Source organism: Pteropus medius, unplaced genomic scaffold (genome assembly GCF_902729225.1).
Source record: "Pteropus medius unplaced genomic scaffold, Ma_sr-lr_union100, whole genome shotgun sequence".
In the NCBI taxonomy this organism is placed as follows: Eukaryota; Metazoa; Chordata; class Mammalia; order Chiroptera; family Pteropodidae; genus Pteropus; species Pteropus medius.
The window spans coordinates 7,073,847-7,095,155 of NW_024352785.1; positions in this window are offsets into that span (position 1 = coordinate 7,073,847).

Here is a 21,309-nt window from a genome sequence, read left to right on the forward strand (position 1 = left end):
TTAGCACTAAATTGGAAGATTTAATTCTACTGTTATTAGTAACTAACAGTACTGAGAAATTATCTCTAACCATGTCACATTGACATCTTGATACGTCATGACTGCCATCACGCTATGTCTTAATTTGACCCGATAGTATGTATTATCCTTACATTTATATTGCTACTTGTGATCCATAGAACTTTTCAAATTATAAAATCCTAAAGATAAAGAAACTCTTCGTACTTAATAAAGCTGGGCTATAACTGACCTTTTCAGGTTTACTTCCATTCTGGTTGTTGCCGCTGAGATGCAGACAGAGGATAACTGGAATAAAGCCCCCTCTGGCTGAATGCAAAAAGTTTTTGATCATATTTTTAGTTCTAGTGCATTGGACAAAGATGTGAAGAAGGCAATGGGACCCCACTTGGTTCCATCAGCAGTCCCCCACACCACCGGCCCTGAATAATGTTTCAAGCAAGCTTTCCAAGGGCTTTCTTCTCTTATTGGAAAGGCAATTAAGACCGTGAGGTACATTGATTCTGAAACTACTCGGGCTTTCTTCTGCAGCATCCAACCTTGGACAATGAATGACTCATTAAGATTAATTTCTAGCTTACATAATATCCCTTGCACAAGAATATGTTTGCACTCTAGAGTATTGACACTGGCAAATGGGGCCAGACTTTTGGCAGGTTTTTCAGATAAACAATGCCAAGCTGGCTAACTTCCTATATTTCTCTTTTTTGGAAAATATCTAGAACACTTTCCAAGAAATTAGTTTAGGTCAGTCAGAGTTTGTTCTGGATAATGCTGTTTATTGTTGCGTAAGAATCTAAGTAAGGATCAACTTCCCTTCCAGACCCGAGTCAATTAATACTGACATAACACATGGGCTTTTTTGCTCAGGGCATGAAGGCTACTGGAGGCTCTAAGAGGAAATACAAATTATATTTCTGGGTGACTCAAATTGGCCATGATCTTTGCTAGTTCTGCAGTTTTGAGGAGACTCTGGTTGATAATAAGAGGAACGGTACTATCTAAATAATTCGAAAAGCTAATGGTTTCTCTCTGTGTCGATCTTTTTCCTGACTGGTGGAAATAAGTACGCTGAGTAGGGTGCAGGGAGAGCACAGCGCTGGAGTCAGTGACTAGGTTTGAACCTGGTTCTCACAATTACTGGCTAGTTAGGTAGTTCAGTGAGACACAAAGTGTTCAGTGGACAAATTTGAAATCTTATCGAATTTCAACAAAGACAAAGCCAATCTAACTTTCAGTTCATCACAGAATGAATTTTTAGTCCAACAACAATTTAATTATTATGATAATTTGTCATTATAATTTTTAGTTGATAAAGTTTAAAATTTTTGACATCATGTTACAGGAACAATGAGTTTTTGGTACTGTCAGTTACTAGATTGCTTCTATGGTCATAACACTGTCAATTTTCAATACTAAATAGTCACTTTCCATTTAGGTTAATTGAGTAGCAACATGTTTTGGGGGGACAGCCTTGCTGGTTTCATACATTGCTAATGATAATAAATTGCCACCCAGATATTAAATGTTCTTTTTTCTAGTAGTAATCTAGTAGTAATTTACTAAGGTAAAGATGTATCTTCTTCTATGACCTACCAGACTATGTAATTTTATTGAGATAATGCTACAAACTGCAGCTTTCTGTATTGCTTTAAGAAAATGCTTTATGAGTATTTTTAGAAATCAACTTAAAAACATTCTATGTAAGGTTAACAATTTTCACAGTTATCATGAGTTATTGCGGAATTTTACTAACTGCCAGAATTTCAACATGTAAAGCACATAAGTAGATTTTCATTTTGTCTAGAATGCTTTCCTATATTTGAAAATGAATATTTAGTTATTAATAATAAGCTTAACTATTGTTCCCTGCTTGTTTTACTGTTATTCCACTGATTAGATTTGCTTATAGCCTAGTGGTTTATATTATCGTTGATCATAAATATTGTCAGAAATGCTTAAACCCATGAAGGCCTTCCAAAGGCTAAGGCTGAAGCCCAACTCGAAGAGCAGGTTTTGGTCAAATCTTTAGGGCGACATTAAGCTGTAGAAGTTGAGCAGTTTTCTTAATCTATGGAAGCTTTATTTCTTTATGTGAGAAGGGAGGACACCACCTCTTCTTTTCACCTCTTACTAGATTGTTATATAGATAAGAGAGCTAGACAATAAATATGTAAGTCCTTGATAAATGGTAAAGGTCTATATATACGCAATGTGCTATTAGTTATTTCAGAAATGTTAGCATATCTTCTATTACACAAGCATAAGGCCAAGGTGTAGTTTGGTGTAATTGGTGTTTGTAGAAGCTTTATTCTTCAAAATCTTCATGCAGGGAACCCCATCATTAAGCTATCTTTTGCAATACTCGGCGTATCCCTTTTTTCAGCCAACACAACCCACTTCCGGCCCTGATGCCTCCTGCCTGGTCTATATAATTAACTTCAGTCATGCTTCCCCTGTGTGCAGGCTTCTCTTCACCATCTGTCCAGAACACCAGGACCAGATTCATATTCCAACAGATTTTATCGTGTTATCTTAAACTCAAATATTGCTCCCCACTGCAGATAGACTGCACTCTTTAAAGTCCTTTGAAATCTACTTCCAGCCTATATTTAGAATCTTCCTACTCTCTTGCCCATTTCCTCTGAGCCAATCACATCAGGCCTCTTGTTGTCCTTCCATGTGACTTTTTACTTTACTGACTCAACTCTCTCTTCATACTGTGTCTTTTACATAAAACGCCCTCCTCTTCACTCTTGTTTATAGAAATCTTGTCTACCATTACAGGCTCATTCTACAGTCATAGTTTATAATAGATTACACAGGCATATATTTATATATAACATATAAGTATGTGTTTCCAGTATTTAAGTGTATATCTATAAATATATTTTACTTCATCCCAATTATATAAATAAGACAGGCTCTTTTGAAAACTTAAGTCAATATATAAAATATAAGAAAGAAAATAAAAATTACTTGGACTCTCAATCTTGAGACAACCACTACAAATATTTTAGTGACTCTTGCACTTCTTTATATACGAATATGCATATATATTTATCTTGTTATATAAATGTGATGAAATGATACCTGCTTTTTAAAAATCATATTCAGTTTTATATATAAATGTAAAAAAAAAACCAAATATTTTTTGCTTTTTTTTTATTGCATAGCTCCCTCCTTATCTTTTATTTCCACCATTCCCTCTAACAAACTCATCCTAGGTAATCAATGTTAAAAACTTGCTATATATTTTTCCATCTTTCTTTATGCACATGTAATCATACGTATACTTTATGTTATTGATTTTCTTTTTAAAAAAATTTTTATGAGCTTTTTGAACCAAACTGACAGCATATGCTGGAGAGCAAGATCTCAAATTCACCACAGAAGTTTTGCAGTCTCTTTTGTACATTTGAAATTAAGGAGAGAACATAGAAGATTACATGTAGGTGGGGGAAAGCAAGGTGGAGATTAGATTACAGGGTAGTTAATAAGATTATGTGCCCTCTTGAGAGTGGTTACAACTTATTTTAAAGGTATGTTAACCTAAATGCTCAGAAACAAAGGAGAGGGCTTGCGTAAGGCAAAGATAAGGCTTCTCAGTAAAGAAGTTATATGCCTGGGGCGTCACGACCCACCATGACCTGCCCAGTTAGTAATTTTGATCAGATCACTGGTGAGGTTACTATCCACAGAACCCCTTTTTTATATCCACAGTTCCCCCTTTTGCTAATAAATCAATCCAAAGGATGCACTGATGACCAACCAAACTTTTGGTTGGATACTGTGGTCTCACAGCATTAGGGAGCCTTATTAGGAAAGTTTCAATATCAAGGTCGTCTTTGGACCATTGTGGATGGGGCAATACTATAACCACGGGGTCCGAGTTGAGGCTGAATTTTCCCAGAACGAGAAGGGAAGGTAAATTGAAGGCAGTCAGGTCTTATGGCATTCATTGCAAAAAAAGAAAAAAGAAAAATCTGGATCATTTCTATCTAGTGAACTATCATGATCCGAGTTTTGCCTTCTGTCTCATGTTTCTATACTTGGCATCTAGTATAAAATTTACATAAGCGTTGAAAAGAGTTACACATGTTCAGTAACCATAAACAGTTGGACTATATAGAAAAAAACAGAAGAAAGAGTATAACTATTATTATGACTAACATCATTAGTAGACAGGTACAGACAAACAAAGTAGATTCTGAGTTTGCTATCAAATCATAGGATAGCAGACCTTTCTGATGTCTTAGGATAGCTGTCTACATCTGATGTCAATGGCTTTTCATCTCAGAGGAGTCTTTGATGTCTGATGTAGGTGGAGGCGAGTGTCAGAGACAGGGGTAGATGTCCATCTGTGTTTAGGCACCTGATAAGGTACTTTCCAATGAGGTTGAAGAGTGTTGTATTTGATGTCCTTTCTAAAATAAAATATATATATATATATATATATATATATATATATATATATATATATATATAAAGTCTTTGTCTTCTAGGAGCTCACTGTGAAAGGAAGAGCTTACCAACTTGACATTTTCTCCAAGTGACTTTACCAAACCTTGGCAGTAGTGTAAGATGTCTCCTTTTAATAAGGTCAGCTCATAAGTTCCTTCATCTAAGTTCAGCTTAAATGCACTGTGATGCATGAAGGAATGCAAAAACCAAAAAAATGAGGAGCCAGTCAGCAGGGAAGAACCAAGTGGCCGTCTTGGCTTTCACATACCCCTGACTATTTGTTTAATTTATAACCATCATTTACCCATACGATATACCCTAGAAGTTTTTACCACTTTTTTACAGTACTTCTCATGCAATTTCAAATCTTTAAGGTGTTCCAGGAGCTCTTCTGAAACACTGCCAAGTTATTCCTACACGTATTGAGATTTTACACATAAAACCTCCTCTAGAAACATAGGCTCTTTTACTGGCAGATATATTTAAGACATTTTGTAACCACTAGAAACATATTTTATGGACATCAAAGTCTATTATTAACATGGACTTATTTTTATAATAAAGGTAAAATAAAGATATGCCTGTTTTACTTAAACCAACTAATTTAAGTTAGCTTTCATTTACTAAGGATTAATCTTAGATCAAGGGAACTTGAAAAGCATTTGAGTTGGTTTCTATATTTCTTAAAATTTTAGAATACACAATCCTTACAAGAATTTAAATTTAAATCCTTAAATTAATTTAAACGATACCATCTGGAGGTAGAAAATTATCTCATATTTACAACATACATATATTGACATACACAGACAGACACAAACAGAACAGTTGGATTTAAATTTTGTTTTGGAGGCATTTTACAATTTACATTTGTCCTTGACAAGTCAAGTTCCAAACGACCTTCCCCCTTTTAAAATAAAGATAGCCATTTTTAATACCTCGGAGAAGTGGTTGACACCTAAATGACATCATAGGTTGATCCATTTATCTAAATACTTTCTCTTTTTTTTTTTGTAAATTCTTTCACATAGTTTCAGTTTCACTTTAGCTTAGGGCAGAAGGCCTTTTTAAAGTTCTGAGATAGTCTTTAATAGTTTTTTCTCCTCATTCATTCTGCCTGATTTTACAGCCAGGTTTTTCTAATTGTGCAGACACAAGATTTTGACCATCTTAGTTTTAACAGAAGGCTGTCATGGGGCTTGTGGGCCTCGGAAGCGTGTTTCCCTTATTAGAGTCTAAACAAACTTCTAAGGAAAATCAGCCTTTATGTGCACGTCGCCAAAAGAGTCAAAGTGTGGTAGATACCCTTACAGAGCTGCTTTACAACCTAGAGGAAAACTTACTCAGGCAATCTCACGAAGATTCTTAGTCACCTAGAAAAACCTGAGCGAGGGCCAGCAGAAGCTTCCCAGACACTGCCCAAACCGCAGCTCTTTTCAAGCACAGTGCCCTCTCTCATCGTGAGCCCATTCCAGGGCTCGCTGCCCTTGTCCCAAGGGCTCTCGAAGGCTTCTCCAGAATTGGGAGTGTTACTGAACTGGATTCCTCTCAGCACCCATCTCTACCACTCTGGATTTGGAGATCTAAATAACTGTCATCACCCCTTCAGCTATTCAGGTTGGAGAAGCAAGTGTCCTTTCTCTTTTGGTTTGTTCAGACTCTCAAGAAGCAATCCAATTAAAAAGCCTAAATTAAAAGCAGCAGCTCCCCCTCTCCCTTTTTTTTCTTTGCTTTCCCTGAGTTATCTCAACTCTTATCCACTTCAAAGATTTTCAAAGAACAGCTCAAATAAGGTCTGCTCTTTAAAGCAAGGAAGTCCAAAATTCCCAGAAAAACTCACCAAGTTAATATGGAGCGGGAGCCAGTGGGCCACAATGGGCCCTTCCTGGTACCTAGCAGCCAGTCTGGGTCCGCAGGGTGGTCCTGGGTGGGCTTCTTCAGAACCCTGTTGACTGTGCCAAGTAAATGTCGACATAAGAACGTCTAAACCTGTAGAGAATTTTTATGAGTTTATTTGAGCCAAACTGACAACACGTGCCAGGCCACAAAATCTTAAATGCTCCCTTGATTAATTTTCAAAGTAGACTCATATTATAAATATATAATGAAAATTTCTCCAAGTCACTTAATACAGAGTTAACCCATTAAAACTTATTTTATCTATTTTCTTTGTTCACATAGCCACAAATATATGTAATTTTATATAAATGCATGCTTGTTTCTTAAGTTATACTTTTTACACCATCTTTATTTGCCTTTTTTCTCTTTCCTTTTTTGGTGGGGGGGGGGCATGCATTTTCTCCCTTTAACTCATTCTTATTGGCTGTACACCTACTACACTTTGTTTACTATTTCCCTATTGATGGCTCTCCATTTTGTTTCCAGCTTTTTGCACTTAGATAATACTACGTGTGTGTGTGCGCGCATGTGTTTGAATTCTTGATTAATTTGATGATTAGAATTCTAAATCAAAGGGAATGTATATTTCTAATTTTAATTGATATTAATAAATTGTTTTCCAAAAAGGCTGTAAAATTCATATTTCCAATAACAAGAATGTATGAGAGTGCTCTCTCCTCATCTTTATAAATTAAGTCTTATCTGAGAGTTGATGTGATTCTCTCACTGCCACTTTGATTTGCATTTCTATGACTACTGTAATTATTTAAATTTGCTCTTATGTGATTGCCTATTCCTATCCTTTGCTCACATCTATATCAAGTATTTTTTTTCTAACCAGTTTGTGAAAGCAATTTGTATATTATGGTGGTAGACAGCTTTCCAAATTGACTCCTAGAGACCTCACATCCTGATATTCATGCCTTAGTGTAATCTCCTACTCTGAGTATGGGCTGGACCTAGTGATTTGCTTCTAAAGATAGTATACAGGAAAAGTGATGAGATTTCACTTCTATGATTAGGTTACAAATGACCATGACTTCCGTTTTGCTGGTATTCTTTCTGTGGCTCTTCTCATATGCTTGCTCTGATTGAGAGGGCCATCTGGCATGGAACTGAAGTGGCTTCTAGCCAAAAGCCTATAAGCTACGGCTCTTATTCCGAGAGTCCTTAAGAAAATAAATCTTGCAAACATCTGCATAATCTTGGAAGTAGATCCTTCTCCATTCATGCCTTCAGATGAGACTGCAGCCTGGCTGACATCTCAGCTGCAGCCTTGTGAGAGATGCTAAAGCAGAGCACTCGGTTAATCTGTGCCTGGATTCCTAACAGTGAGTAATGTGTGTTGTTTTAAGCTACTAAGTTTTGGGGACATTTATTTAGCAGAATTAGATAATGAATACAATTACATATACTAAATTTTATCTGGATTATACATTACAAATATTTTTCCTGATCTTTTATTCATCTATTGACTTTGTTTATCATATCTTTTTCCATACATGATTTAAAATTTTTATATAATCAAATATGTCTATGTTTTCTTTCATGGCTTTTAGATTTGAAAAAGTGTATATAAGTTTCTCTCTAACACCTATGTATTATCTAAATTCTCTTAAATTGTTTTCTAATATTTTTAAGATTTCTGCTTTGAGGTTAAATTCTTAATACATCATTTAGGGAAAATATAAATGAGAGTCAACCTGAAGATCTTCTCTTCCTACACATCCATTTTTAAAATTAGGAGTAACACTAATTTTTTTGGTTTCTGATTGGCTCTTGAATATATACAGTCATCGCTTCTTGGCCTTTTGGCTAAGATCAAGTGTGAGATATATACATTCACCACTCACAGCAGAGTCTGATTTTGTTAAACATTCCACACTCTAAAACTGCAAAAATTTTTCTTGTAGAAAGATAAAGACAATTGAAATAATCTTGGAGTGAAAGAGTGATCAAGAACTTGAAATGTCAATCTATAAGATTCTAAAAGAGAACTTTTCTATTATTAGATCATAATATTATTTATTTCACAAACATTTATTAAGTATATTTCACCTGCCAGGCACTGTACTAGGTCCTGGTGATAAAGAGGAAAAGGAGACAGTCAAATATGGAATTTAACCTTTACCTTCACAGAATTCTATACAGATATTAAGTCAGTTATTATTAATGTGGTGACTGTTATGAGAAGGATAGGCAATGACAACATATGACAGGGAACCCTAAAAAAGACCATGGAGAAGAGACATTTAAGCTAGGAGTAAGAGTTGGCCCCGAAAAATCAGGAAAGAGGAGAATCCAGGCAGAAGAAACAGGCTGAGTAACTTTCATGGTGAGAGCAAGCATGGCACAATTGAAGAACTAAACAGGGAAAGATCGATGGGCTAGAACGCCAAGTGTAAGCGAGCTGTGAAAGCTGAGAGTGGTGAAGTAGGTAGAGACTAGGAGGTGGAGAACCTCATTAACCATGTCACAGAATTAAGATTTGATCCTAAGAGGAACAGAGAGCAATAGGAGGTTTCAAGATTGAGAGTGTCGTGATGAGATCTGCTTTTTAGAAAGTTACTCTACTTATGGTTTGGAGAATGCGTTTGAATAACAACCAAATCGAGGAGATCACTTAGAAGGTTGAATAATCAAGTTTCAGAATTGCAAACAACTGTATCTAATTTAAGAATTTTGGCTAGGAAAGTAAAATGATATGACACTGGTTGGAGAGGACATGGAGTCAAAGAAAATTTTAAATTTTTTTTAGTATTGTTTGGTTTTACCACAGGGAAGTTTTGAGTATGATGATAACAGCTAATCCAGAAAAAAATGCCTATAGGTATATGAAGGAGGCAAACCCAAAATGATATAGGCTAATAATTTGAATTCTTGACAAAGTGATAGTCTTTAAATATGGGCTAATATTTATTTAATGGGGACAGAGAAAAGTTGAACTTTAAGACCAAAGAAATGGCATACTTTATTTTTCATTAAAATAAGGGATCTAATTTAGGCACTAAATATTATATAGCATATAGCATTTAACTTATTTAAAATTGTCTATATTTCAGAAGTTTTATACTCAAAAGTGGTTATTTGGTTATTCTAACTCTCTAAGGATGGAAGTAACTTAAACATGTTACCGATTTTGTTCAAAATATGTTTCGAAGTTCTTTTTTTAATGTTGGCAAAACGTTTCCCATTTTTCTCTAGTTCTTGCTTTCCATTGTGACATTTTAAAAATCAGATAACATCTTTAGGTGCTTTTATTAAGTAATAAAATAAGTCACTCTCTCCTAGAAAACACCATTACTCTCTATGTTACAGTTGGTTACACCTTGTGTGGGGGCTGGGTTGTAAAGTCCAAGAGCAAAGGGATAATCATGTTTTCTCAAAGCAATCCTCTAGCATCCTTTAAACTGGGTTCAGTGTAGAGTATATATATATGTAAAATATACAATGATGTAGAAGGCATAATAAAGTGTACACATACAAAATATAACAAATATAATTCTACAGCATTTTTAATTATGGGATAGCAAGAGAAAGAGAATAAAAGCTTTTTTTTTTTTTTAAGGAAAACAATGATGCTGAATATTCACATGCTTCATGGATAGTTTTGCCTGGATCTGATGTTATTAATGGTGACTCACCATGATGACTGATCCTGACAATAGTGATGAGTTCAGTGTCAGTGCGATGAGAAATGAGATAATGAAGATGGCTGTTGTTCACACTCCAGGGATTTGTTTTCCTCCTCCCTGACAACACGATTGTAGGTCAGATGAGCAGTGAAGAGACTAGTAGGCAGAATTGCTCATAATATGTAAATTGTTTGTTGCCGAGCTCTCACTTGTTCTTGCTCTCTCTTTAGTGGCTCATATATCATTGATTTCAGATAAGTCAAACACACTTTTGATGCTTCTTCACTGTATTGTTCTGAGGATTTCAGCTCACTCCAGACAGTTGTCAGTTGGCCAATTTCAGTGTTGATGGCAACGCCGAGGTTGTATCTTGCAATATGAAAGCTCACAAACTCATTAGTCATAGATCAAAGTTGGAGGAGAATTTGCTTGGTTGTTGTTTGGTTTTAATTTCCATTCAGTAGGGAGAGGACTAATTTATACTTACTTTATGTTCATACATGAAAACTTGAATTATATTTCTATATTAACTAATTTATTAATTAATGTACTATATTTCTAAATAGTTAACTCCAGGAATGTTTTTTCACCTTTTATAAATTGGCATGCTGCTTAGGTGACCTGACTTTTAAAGCAAATCTGAAGATGGGGAAATGGTCAGTTCAGATTCCTTGAGATGTTGAGATAAGAGGTGATAGAGTAAACCAGCGGTCCCCAACCTTTGTGGCACAAGGGACCGGTGCTCCTATGAGAATCTAATACCTGATGATCTGAGGTGGAGCTGAGGCAGTGATGTTAGCGCTGGGGAGCAGCTGCAAATACAGATGAAGCTTCGCTGGCTTGTCCAACATTCACCTCCTGCTGTGTGGCCCAGTTCCTAACAGGCCTCGGACCAGCACTGGTCCACAGTCCGGGAGTTGGGGACCCCTGGAGTAAACCCATGGAACAGCTGACCTTTCATAGGAGGAGGGGCTTCTCGTTAAGGGTAAGGAGTGAAGCAGGACAGGATGAGAGCAAGTTGATGCAGAGATTTGGAAAGTTCCAATTTCATGAGGTAAATGAGAGAGTCAGAAATCTGGGGAGAGTTTGAGGTGGCAATGAACTGACCTGGGAAATGGAAGATTGTCAGGCTGCTCCATTTCAAGCACCCAGCTGAAGATGTTGGTCATCTTTTATAGAGACAACAATCTTCCCAGTTGGACTCTCTGTAGTAGTGTAGCAGCCTGGGTTTAGGCACTGAGAAGGCCTTTATTCCAGGAGTAAATATTTAAGGACAATATCAGAAACCTGAGGAGAAAACCAAATTACAAAATAAGTTTATTAAATTATTAATTAAGGGGTTAAACCCTGAAGGTAAGATTGACTAAAGAGTGAGAGATGTATGTTTCTATGGCAGTGGGACCAGCCCATGGGTATTGAGGCTCTGGGGGGCCTGGCCATGTGGAGGAGCCTCAACGATCGTAAAGCTGCAGGTATTAGTGTAATCAATAAAAGCTTCATTTGTGCAGAATCAATCATTCTTACAGCGTGTTGTCCAGGTTGTTCATATTGGAGATGTCACTTATGAACTTTACAGTCCCCAAAAGTGGTTTTGTTCTTTTGGAACACAAGGAAGGCTGAGCCATAACAGGGGGACTTGAGGAGGATGAGTTTCATTTCCCCATGCGAAGAGAGGGGCCTCTAATGGGTGGTCTACTTCCACTTTACACAAACTTTTAGGGGGTTAAGTTGAGCCCCAAGCACGTTTTCAGGGAACAGAGCCATAGCTGTGTGACTCACCCAGGAACAAACTGGTGCCAGGAATGCTAGAACAGATGATCTACCCCACAAGCCAGTGCTCAGTATATTTTCAGTCAAGACTCGGGAGAGACTTGAGAAGAAGGCCCTCTTCTTCCCTTGGTCGCAGAACACAGAGATCAATAAAAATCTTCACTTTTAATAAATGACATGGGAGAACAGGAAACCAGGCACTAGCCTTAGTTCTGACACTTACTCTCTATGGAACTTACAGAAATTTTTTCACTTATAGGCTATACGGAGTGATGGTTCTGCTCTTAGATTCTGAAGTCTCGCTCCCTGAGTCCAGTTCTACCAGCTCCATCATTATAAGAGCTATATGACCATGAGAGTTATTTAATCTCTTGCATCCTGATTTATTTACCTATAAAAATAAAAATTATAATATTGATGTGGGCACTAAATGAAGTAATATCTGTTAAGGTACATGCTTGGCACATAATAAGCAGTGAGTAAAAGTTGACCCTTGCATGGGCCTGTTTTATCTTCTATAAAATGAAGTTCTTGAACCAATATCCTTTCCAGCTCTGAAACTCTAGGATTCTGTGACAGATAGGATTTTGCTTATTGTTCCATAGAGAGGGGCAGCAAGTGTTTTATGTAAAGATCTTGGAAGGGGCAATTTAGACTTTGCATGTCACACAGTCTTCATCATAACTATTCAATTGACATTGTAGTGTGAAAGTAGCCAGAGATAATACTTAAAAGAATGGACATGCTTGTGTTTTGTTTTAACAAAACGTTATTTATAAAACTAAGCCATGGCCTAGATTTGGCCCACAGGAAGTAGTGTGCTAACCTCTGTTCTATAGAATAAAAATATGTGGAGAAAAGAAGTGAAATGCAATCTGTAATAGAAAAAGGACACGGGAAACCATATACTAGAAAATTGTGTAAGCTTATGGCACATTTGTTTAGCTCAAAACCTTTTTTTGTACTGAGCACATGAAAGAAAGCAGATGTTCTGCAACAAAGGTGGATAATAGAAATACAATAAATAGCTTTCACCAGCTTAAATATTTATAAACATTTAACAGGCATAAATATGTAAAATAAGTGAAATGGAAAACAGTGGCTCAGAAATTCTTTTTTGCTATAAATTGAAAGAAGGCAAGAAGATGGCAATCATGCAAAAAGCGTGAGAAGCCCAGTTTGTAGCAGCGAGCTAATGTCGCTTTTGACTCCATAATTAAGGAGACAGTTATGCATTAAACTGGCTCAAACCCTTGCAGGGTGATTATATAACCTTCCAGTCACATTCAATCTGATCTCGTCATCTGAATACTACAATGAATGGGTTGTGGGCTGTTTTTCTTATTATGTTGGTTCAGTGACGAACCATCCAGCGATCATGTCTTCATGGAATCTGAGTATCTTGACAAAGAAAATCTAAGTCTATGGCAGTCACGTTGTACCTGTGAGCACAACCCGAAATAATATTGAAGAAAGAAAAAGAAGAAAAATACGACTGAATAAAAAAAAGGCATGACAAGAAAGGTACATCTGAAGAAATGCTACTGGAGCAACATAGAATTAGAGTCCAAATGCCTCATTGGGACACTTGCTATGGGAGAATCGTAAGAAGTCACATACATGCGTTAGCATCTATAGTCTGTTCATGGGTCCATTACAGCCATCCCTATCCCTCAAGCCCTTCCACAGATGTCTTTGTGTCACAGCTGCCTTTTTCTCTTCTAGGTCTTCCCCAGGTGGTTCTCTTAACTAGAGTTTACTCATTTCAAAAAGAGCAAACAGGATAATCTTTGAGCAAATAATTTACTCTCAGTATTTTTCCATCCTCTCATTTCAAGCGTTCTAGTACTCTAGTTCTAGTTTCTGCACAACAGAAAACCTGATGTCAAAGGCCTTTCCTGTCTTTTGTCAAAGCTTAAACTCTCTGAAGAAATTATGCTAGGTGTCCCAGAGAGGAAAGAGAAAAGGTGGTGGCTTTCAAGGTGGAGAGATTTCCTGAGAGGTAAAAGGAGATAAAGGTCAGAGTCCTTCTAATGTCAACGATCATACACCTTGGCAGAGCCTGAGGAAGGGACGAGAACCGCCCCCCACCCCAAAACAAAACAAAACAAAACAAAAAAAACAGCTGTAGAGGGGACATAGGAAAGCAGGCCCTACATATAGCCTTGCCTGAGATTCCAGTGCCCTGAAGGTGGCTGCTGGGGCTGATGGCCCCAACTGGACTGTAACAACAGACATCACAGCAGTAACCAGCAAGGACCATGGCCCACGACCAGAGGGGCCAACCTGTTGTTTGGGCAATATATAAGTTCCTTTGCACAGGCTTTGAAAGTGGCAAGCCTTGAAGGAGGGAGACCCAGGGCAGATTTAAACTGATTTAAAGATATAAAGAAATTAAATGGCTCTTTCAAAATAGCATCCTTGGGCTGATATTCATGTACTAACAAATGTTTGGGAATGGGGGTGGAGAGCTGGCAAGAAGAAAGAAGACCTCATAGTCTATTTGGCACAGTCTCTGATTCAGAACCAGCAATCTCCCTGGGGAACAGATTAGGTGTGTGGAGGCAGTGTGACCACAGTGGCTAAGAAAGAGCAGAAGGCTGCCTTATAAATCCTTCGTCGGGTAAATGAGTGCCCAGAAAAACACAGAGAATAGATGGAGTAACATAATTGAAAACAGCTGAACTGCAAAGCGGGCCTAATTTTTTCTGAACTAAGAATGAGTAAAATGTCTTTTCAAGAACTGGATATAAAAATGGAACAAGGAGATAAAGAAAACCCACTATATTTAGTTGTTCACACACACACATACACAACTAATATAGTAGCCATGTGACGCATTAAGAAAATCTTCTCCTGTGCTTTTCATAACTTGTCTGGTTGTGTGGCAATCAGTACTTGGAGACTGAAGAACAAAAGGCTTCTTGACCCATGGATAGACCTTAAGAACCTGTGAGTTCATCTCATTGAGAAGCATAACCACTCAGTGGGTTCAGTGTGGACTTCAGGCTGCGAAGTCTCTGCCCTCTTGAGAAAAGCACACGTAGAGTGCAGGGAAGGAGGGGACGCTTCCCTTCAGGCCAGGTGAGCTGCGTCAGCCAGGGCTATCTGGACAGCTACTGCCCTGGGCTATTCTCGCACCCACTTTCTCACGTAGCTCTTGTTTCAGTGAGATCAGAGGGATCCAGGTAGTGAGCCACTTGCTAAATCAATAGATTTGGTGCAATATTCACTGTTATTATAAAATATTCAAGTCATATTGTGAGTAATAAGTAATTCCCTTAGAGCAAGTATAGAGCGGTAATTCAAACCCAGTTCTTTGGATCCAGAGATCCACCTACTTACCTATTTATAATACCTATTGCTTCTACGAGCATAGCAATGATCGTTCTCACCTGTATTGCACAGATGTGACACCGGCTGTGGGCACTAATTAATGGCACTAAGCCACTGAAATCTATTAACGACATAAGGTCAATGATAATTTATTTTGAAATATCACATAACAAAAGGAGGAAACTGCATAAAGGAGAAAAAGAGTCCTTTTAAAAACAAATAATTAATAGGGTCTAATATTTAGCACCTGAGAAATATGATTTTACTTTTTGTTATGTTAATATGCCCATTATTAAGGCCCATTTCTGAGGGGGGGAGTCCAAGAAGATGCACAGGCTTTGAAAAGAAGGATCCAGACAAAACCATGAATTTATTTTTATAAAATTGTATTAATTCAATAATGATGTGAGGAAACTTCCAAAAATGTGAGAAGACAACAAAATGCATGTTTTCTATTTGAAGAATTATGCAACCCCAGTACATAAGAATAAGCCGTTACCTGCAAATGTGCTATTAAACGTCCTCTTTTTTTATTTCCTACAAAAATTGATTGCCACAGATGTGGTCTTGAAATCTCTGTGGTTTCTGAAATCTTGTTCAAAAGAAGTGATACATTTTCCTATTCCTGCGGTTTGATGAACCCACTGGAACAAATGAACAACAAAGCAACTAAGTCTGATCATTCCATTTTCTTTTTTATAAAATTAGCACACTGGTAGATTCAAAAAGGACATTGACATGGTCCATCTTTGTTCACTGGTTTAATAATTTGGCCAATAAACACTTAATGAGCATCTAATATGTCCCAAGCACTGAAAAAACTGAGGTCAGTCAAATATGGGCTCCTTCCAACATGGAGCTGAATTTAGTAGGGTAGGTAGACAGACCAACAAAGAATTGGGATAATATTTTGAAATACTGTGAGAAGTCTTATTCTTCCTTGGAAAATCTTTTTTACCTTGTGACTCTTTCACTGTTGAAACAGACCAAGAGACTAAGGCTGATTGCCCCAGAGAAGAAAGGACACAAAAGAATACAGCCAGAAGAGAGTCCAATTTCTGGCTGAGAACCTAAAAAAACCTTGAAAGCTTTCTTTCCTAAGAGCCTAGTATTTGGGGGAGGCGGGAAGTTGGGGGTTAGCTTTTGTTGTATTTCATTATTTATTTTTGAATTCTAAAACCTTGGCTCTGACTCAATAGAGTAAAGCCTGAAAGACTAGCCAGTTTCTCCCAAAACCCAGGGAGCGGGGCAGAATGCGTGATAATGCAAGAGCAGCTTTCCAGCCTCAGAGGAAATAAGGCCTTTTCTGAGTTGGAGAAGGAGCTTCGGGAGGAAGAAGAAAGGAAAACTAGAGTATTGAGATGCAAATGAGAGCTTTGCTGAAACCCCTGGACGGGAATAGAGGGAGAGGGAGGGTGCCACTTGGAAATGTTTGGGATCTGAAAGTAGGTGTCCTGCTCTCCATCTGAAGTAGCCCTGCCGGCCTTCCCTTTGGTTGTTGCTCATGCTCAACTACTTGTTAAATATTTTTAATATTATCCTTACACCAGAGAGTTTTGGTAGGTTTTATTCAAGGATGCAACACAGTAAGACCTGCAATTCTGACAGAACTCCAGTGAAGACAAAGACAATAGGCTGAAGGAGAAAAGAGCAGAGACCTGGAGAGAAGCTCACAAGCAGTTACTCGGGGAACAGCCCCAGTTCAGGAGTCTCAGCACTTTAATGCTTTGCATAAGCTTAAACTTTGCACTAGTTTACTGATGGGGGAGTTGAGGGAGAGGAAGATCTGAGATTGCACTAGGATTTTGGCACAGTAGGCTAGATGGTGGTGCCATCATCCAACAGACTATTGAGGAGTAGGAGTGAGTCAAGAAAGACAGATAATGAGTTCAGCTTTCATCCATGCATGTTGTGAAATCTTAAAAACTCCTTGAGAAATTGGAGAAATGTGAACTGGTCGATAGCACGGTCAGAAGGATCTGAAGCTAGTGGAACAAATGAACCCACTGTGCTTATTAATGAATCACAATGCCCCTCAAGGGAGGTCTCTGGTGTCACACTGGAGGGCTCTGCCCTTGGCCTATTTTTTTCAAGAACTTGGATGTAGACACAGAAGACATACTAATCAAATTGATGTAGGATGCAGATTTTGAAGAAATAACTATTATAAGAGAAAAATATTTGGAAGACTGAAGCGAATGTGGGAAAATAACAGGATGATGCTTAACAGAATAAATATAAAGCCCTGCCTTTAGGTTTAAAGCAAAGTGAACAGCAAAGTTGGAGGATGTGAAGGCCTGACTTGGCAGCAGTTCCTCTGGACACTTATATGAGGATTTCAGTTGACTTAAAGTTTGTTATGAATTAACACTGCGATGCAGCCACTTAAAGGCAACCCCATCTCTAGCTGGATGAAGTAAGGTTGAGAAGACCTACTTTCTAGCAAGTTGCCTCAGTTTTCCCAAGCTAAAATCTTTTTTTTTTTTTTGAGAAAATAAATAAATAAATAAATAAATAGCTTAAAGAAGCCAAAGATGAAAAACGAAGGCTTTTGGTCACCCCTTCCAAAAACACTCAACAGGAATAGTTCCTCAGTTGGGGACTTTGTTCCTGATTGCATCATCAGTTTACACGGAGACAACCAGTGCTCACTGAATATCTCTGTGCTCCTCCACATTTTCCAGGGTCTTTTCTGTTAAGTTGGAGTTATGTGACTGAGTTCTGGCTGATGGGAATGAGAGAGAGCAGAAGTGATATGGCACTTCTGGTCCTATGTCCTTCACTGTCTGTATGCCTTCTCCATCCATCTCCTCTCCTGACAGCATGAATTTAACGTCACGTGTTGAGATGTTGGCAGCACAAGGTGAAGAGAACCTGAACCCGAGTCCCTGGAAGGCAGAGAGTCCTGCTGACCCACGTGACTTCACATGAGTAAGAAATGAACTTTTGTGGTTGTTGAGCCCTTGAGATTTAGGCATGTGTCTGTTTCTGCCACCAGCATCACCTAACCCTAATAGCATTTATCTTTGAGCATCCCTGGTCTCTGCTAAGGTGTGTCAATGCTCTGTATTCATTTTATTCCCCTTCAGGAACTTTTGGGAAACAGTCTGTGGCTACAGCTCAGATTCCTTCAGTGGATAAATGCTATTGTCAGACACTAAAGGAATGTGACTGAATTTTAGGTAACATGGCTGGAAGAAACCAGTTTTGATTTAGATAATTTATATTTTAAGGAAATTACCAATTTATACTAGGACATACAAACATTCTCTTGAGATATCTGATGGGGTGGGAGTTTGGACTAGATGTCAACCAACATCTCTTTCAGTTCTATGAAGTAAAGTAGAAATCAGTATAAACATAAGAGGAAATCTTAGAGGCCAGCTAACACAACCAAATGCTAGACTTTGTAAATGAGGAAACTAAGCCCAAAAGATATTAAGATGTTTGTCCTAAGTCTCTTAGATACTCTGAATTCCATTTTCAGTGCCATTTATAGTTTCGAAAGTATAGTATTTAAAGCAAACAGACCAACAATTAAAACAAACAAACAAAAACTCTCCTGATTCTTTTTATCATGAAGGTGAGCTGATTCTTTTTTTCCTCCTGGATACCTTTAATCTTTATGATTTCATGAAAGGGGGAGGAAAATGTTTCTTCAGGAACAAAGACTAAAATGTGGCAGATGGAAAGAAGGGAACGCTGTGCAAGCAAAATGCTTGCCTTAACCCATAACTATATATACCTTTCTTGGTCCTAAACCCCTGACCTGTTTTTTTCTTTAGGCCCCCCCACCACCACACGTAGACACGTGCTGCAAAATCTGCCTATAACATATTATATTTTTCTCATTCCAGTTTAAACTTAGTCCAGTCCAGTGATATTTTTTTAGTCCAATTAAATTACAAAAATTCTTGTTTATAATTTTAATTCCAGAATACTCTTATCTCAAGGATCTTTTCCTACTCTTTACCATTTAGTTTTAATTTACTTCAAAGCTGGGAAGACGGGGAAATCTTCTAGCTTAGTAGTAGTAGTAGTAGTAGTAGTAGTAGTAGTAGTAGTAGTATTGGTATTAGTATTTTATTATAAAGGATACAACTCAGGAACATACAAATGGAAGATATATGCAAGGCAGGGTTGGGGGAAGGGGCTCAGAGCTTCCATGCCTTCCCCGTTCTCATCCCTCTCTCAGTACCTTGATGTGTTCACCAACTCAGAAACTCCTCCAAACCCTGTCATTCGGTTATTTTGTTTTGTTTTGTCTTAGAAATCACCTAAAAAGGCTAGCTTACTAGAATGACTCCTTGATAGAACTAGGGCAACCAGTAGCTTATGTCAACACTTGCCAGGCTCTGCGTCTGCGATAGCCAGTGTCCGATTTCATCATGGGCCATCAGGGACCTACCTGGTCCTCACTATGTTGGGGATCCCACCCATCAGTGCCATTTGCTCCCTCTCATCTGTACCTTCCTACTCAACTATTTGTTACTTCAATCTGAAACCCCACAGCAGGCCCTGATGCCTCCTTTTGCAATTAGTCTGGGTATACAGGAAACTTAAGAATCTCTGCCACCCTTGACTTGATTCCATGGGAAACCAGGGGAGTGATCCTTGTCCCTTTGCCATTCACTACCCTTCTCTGCCTCTCCCTAAGACCCTTGCCCATGCTCTGGAACACCACGGTTCCTCTGCAGGTCCCACCTGCAACCATCCAGGAGGAAGGAGTTGCCAGTCTTCCCATCATGTCACTTGCCTACATTTCACTGGGAAAGTCTTGGAAGATCTCTGCCTTTGGGAAAGCAGACATTGGGAGGTGAAATAGAAAGGAATACTTACTGATTCAATAATAATAAAATCTACTTATCACTTACTGTGTGCCAATCACTTTTCAAACACTATACATATTACATCGTTGACTCCTCCCAAGGACTCTAATAAAGTGGGAATTCTAAAGTGGGGACTCTAATAAAGTGGGAATTCTTTTTTTTTTTCTTTTATTAGATCCTGAAGTGTGACTGTGGTGAGTGCTGCTGCATAAGTTCTGCTGAAATGCCTAGTCTTTAAACCCTGGGAGGAGGATGTCCAATTCCTTTTTTTTTCAGTTTACACCTGCCTCCAAAATTGCTCACGACCACCTGTCAGAAATCCTGAAGCAGCAGGAAATAGTTTTGTTCTCTACACCACACTCTTATGCTACAATTACCTTGGTGCTTATAAAAGGAGAGTAATACGAATGCATGTGTATATATGTTTACATCTTTTCATTGTGCTTTTTAACTGTAAGAGTAATAGACATTGCTGTAACAAATTAAAACAATACAGAAATATAACAAATAACAACTGAGTTTCTATTAGTTAATTGCTTCATCCCCTTATAATAACCACTTTTATCAGTTTGGAATGTGTGTGTTTTCTATGTATAGGCTTTTTTAGTGTATATACAAACATAGATATATAGTATATTTTCATCTTCATAAAAATGTGATTATGCTATATATGTGTATATATGCACATGCATACTATATATGTATCTATATACATGCATATAGATATATATGTAAATATATTTACATTTATTAATATTAGAAATAAACATAGAATACAAATATATATAAAATAAAATACATAAAATTTATATATAATTATAAATATACATACCTATTTCTGAGTCATTTTTCATTTAACATATTACCATGTCAGAACATTTAGATCCACTACATCTTTTTGGTTGTCTCATAATATTCCTTGTTTGGATGTTTTATGACTTATTTGTTCATTTCCCCATTGAAGGTATTTGGGTTGTCTCCAGTTTTTTGCTATTATAATGTTACAATTTGCGCACGCGTACACACACACACACACACACACACACACACACAAAATCACCCTTCCTTCTAGAGTCAGAGCTTTTCTAAAATAGAATCTTGTCAGTGGGTCTACTTGGTTGTAAAATGTGTTTATTTTAAATGTGATAAATTCTGCCAAATTGTCTTTCAAAAATGTCATACCAATTTACATACCCATTAATGAAATATAAAAAGGTTTATTTTCCTATCCTCTTAGAAACACTGAATACCATCGAAATCTTATTAGGATTTGCCAACAACAAAAAAAAAATAACTTTTTAAATTGAATTACTGTAACGATTAGTGAGTTTGAGCATTTTTCAAATGTTATTGACCAT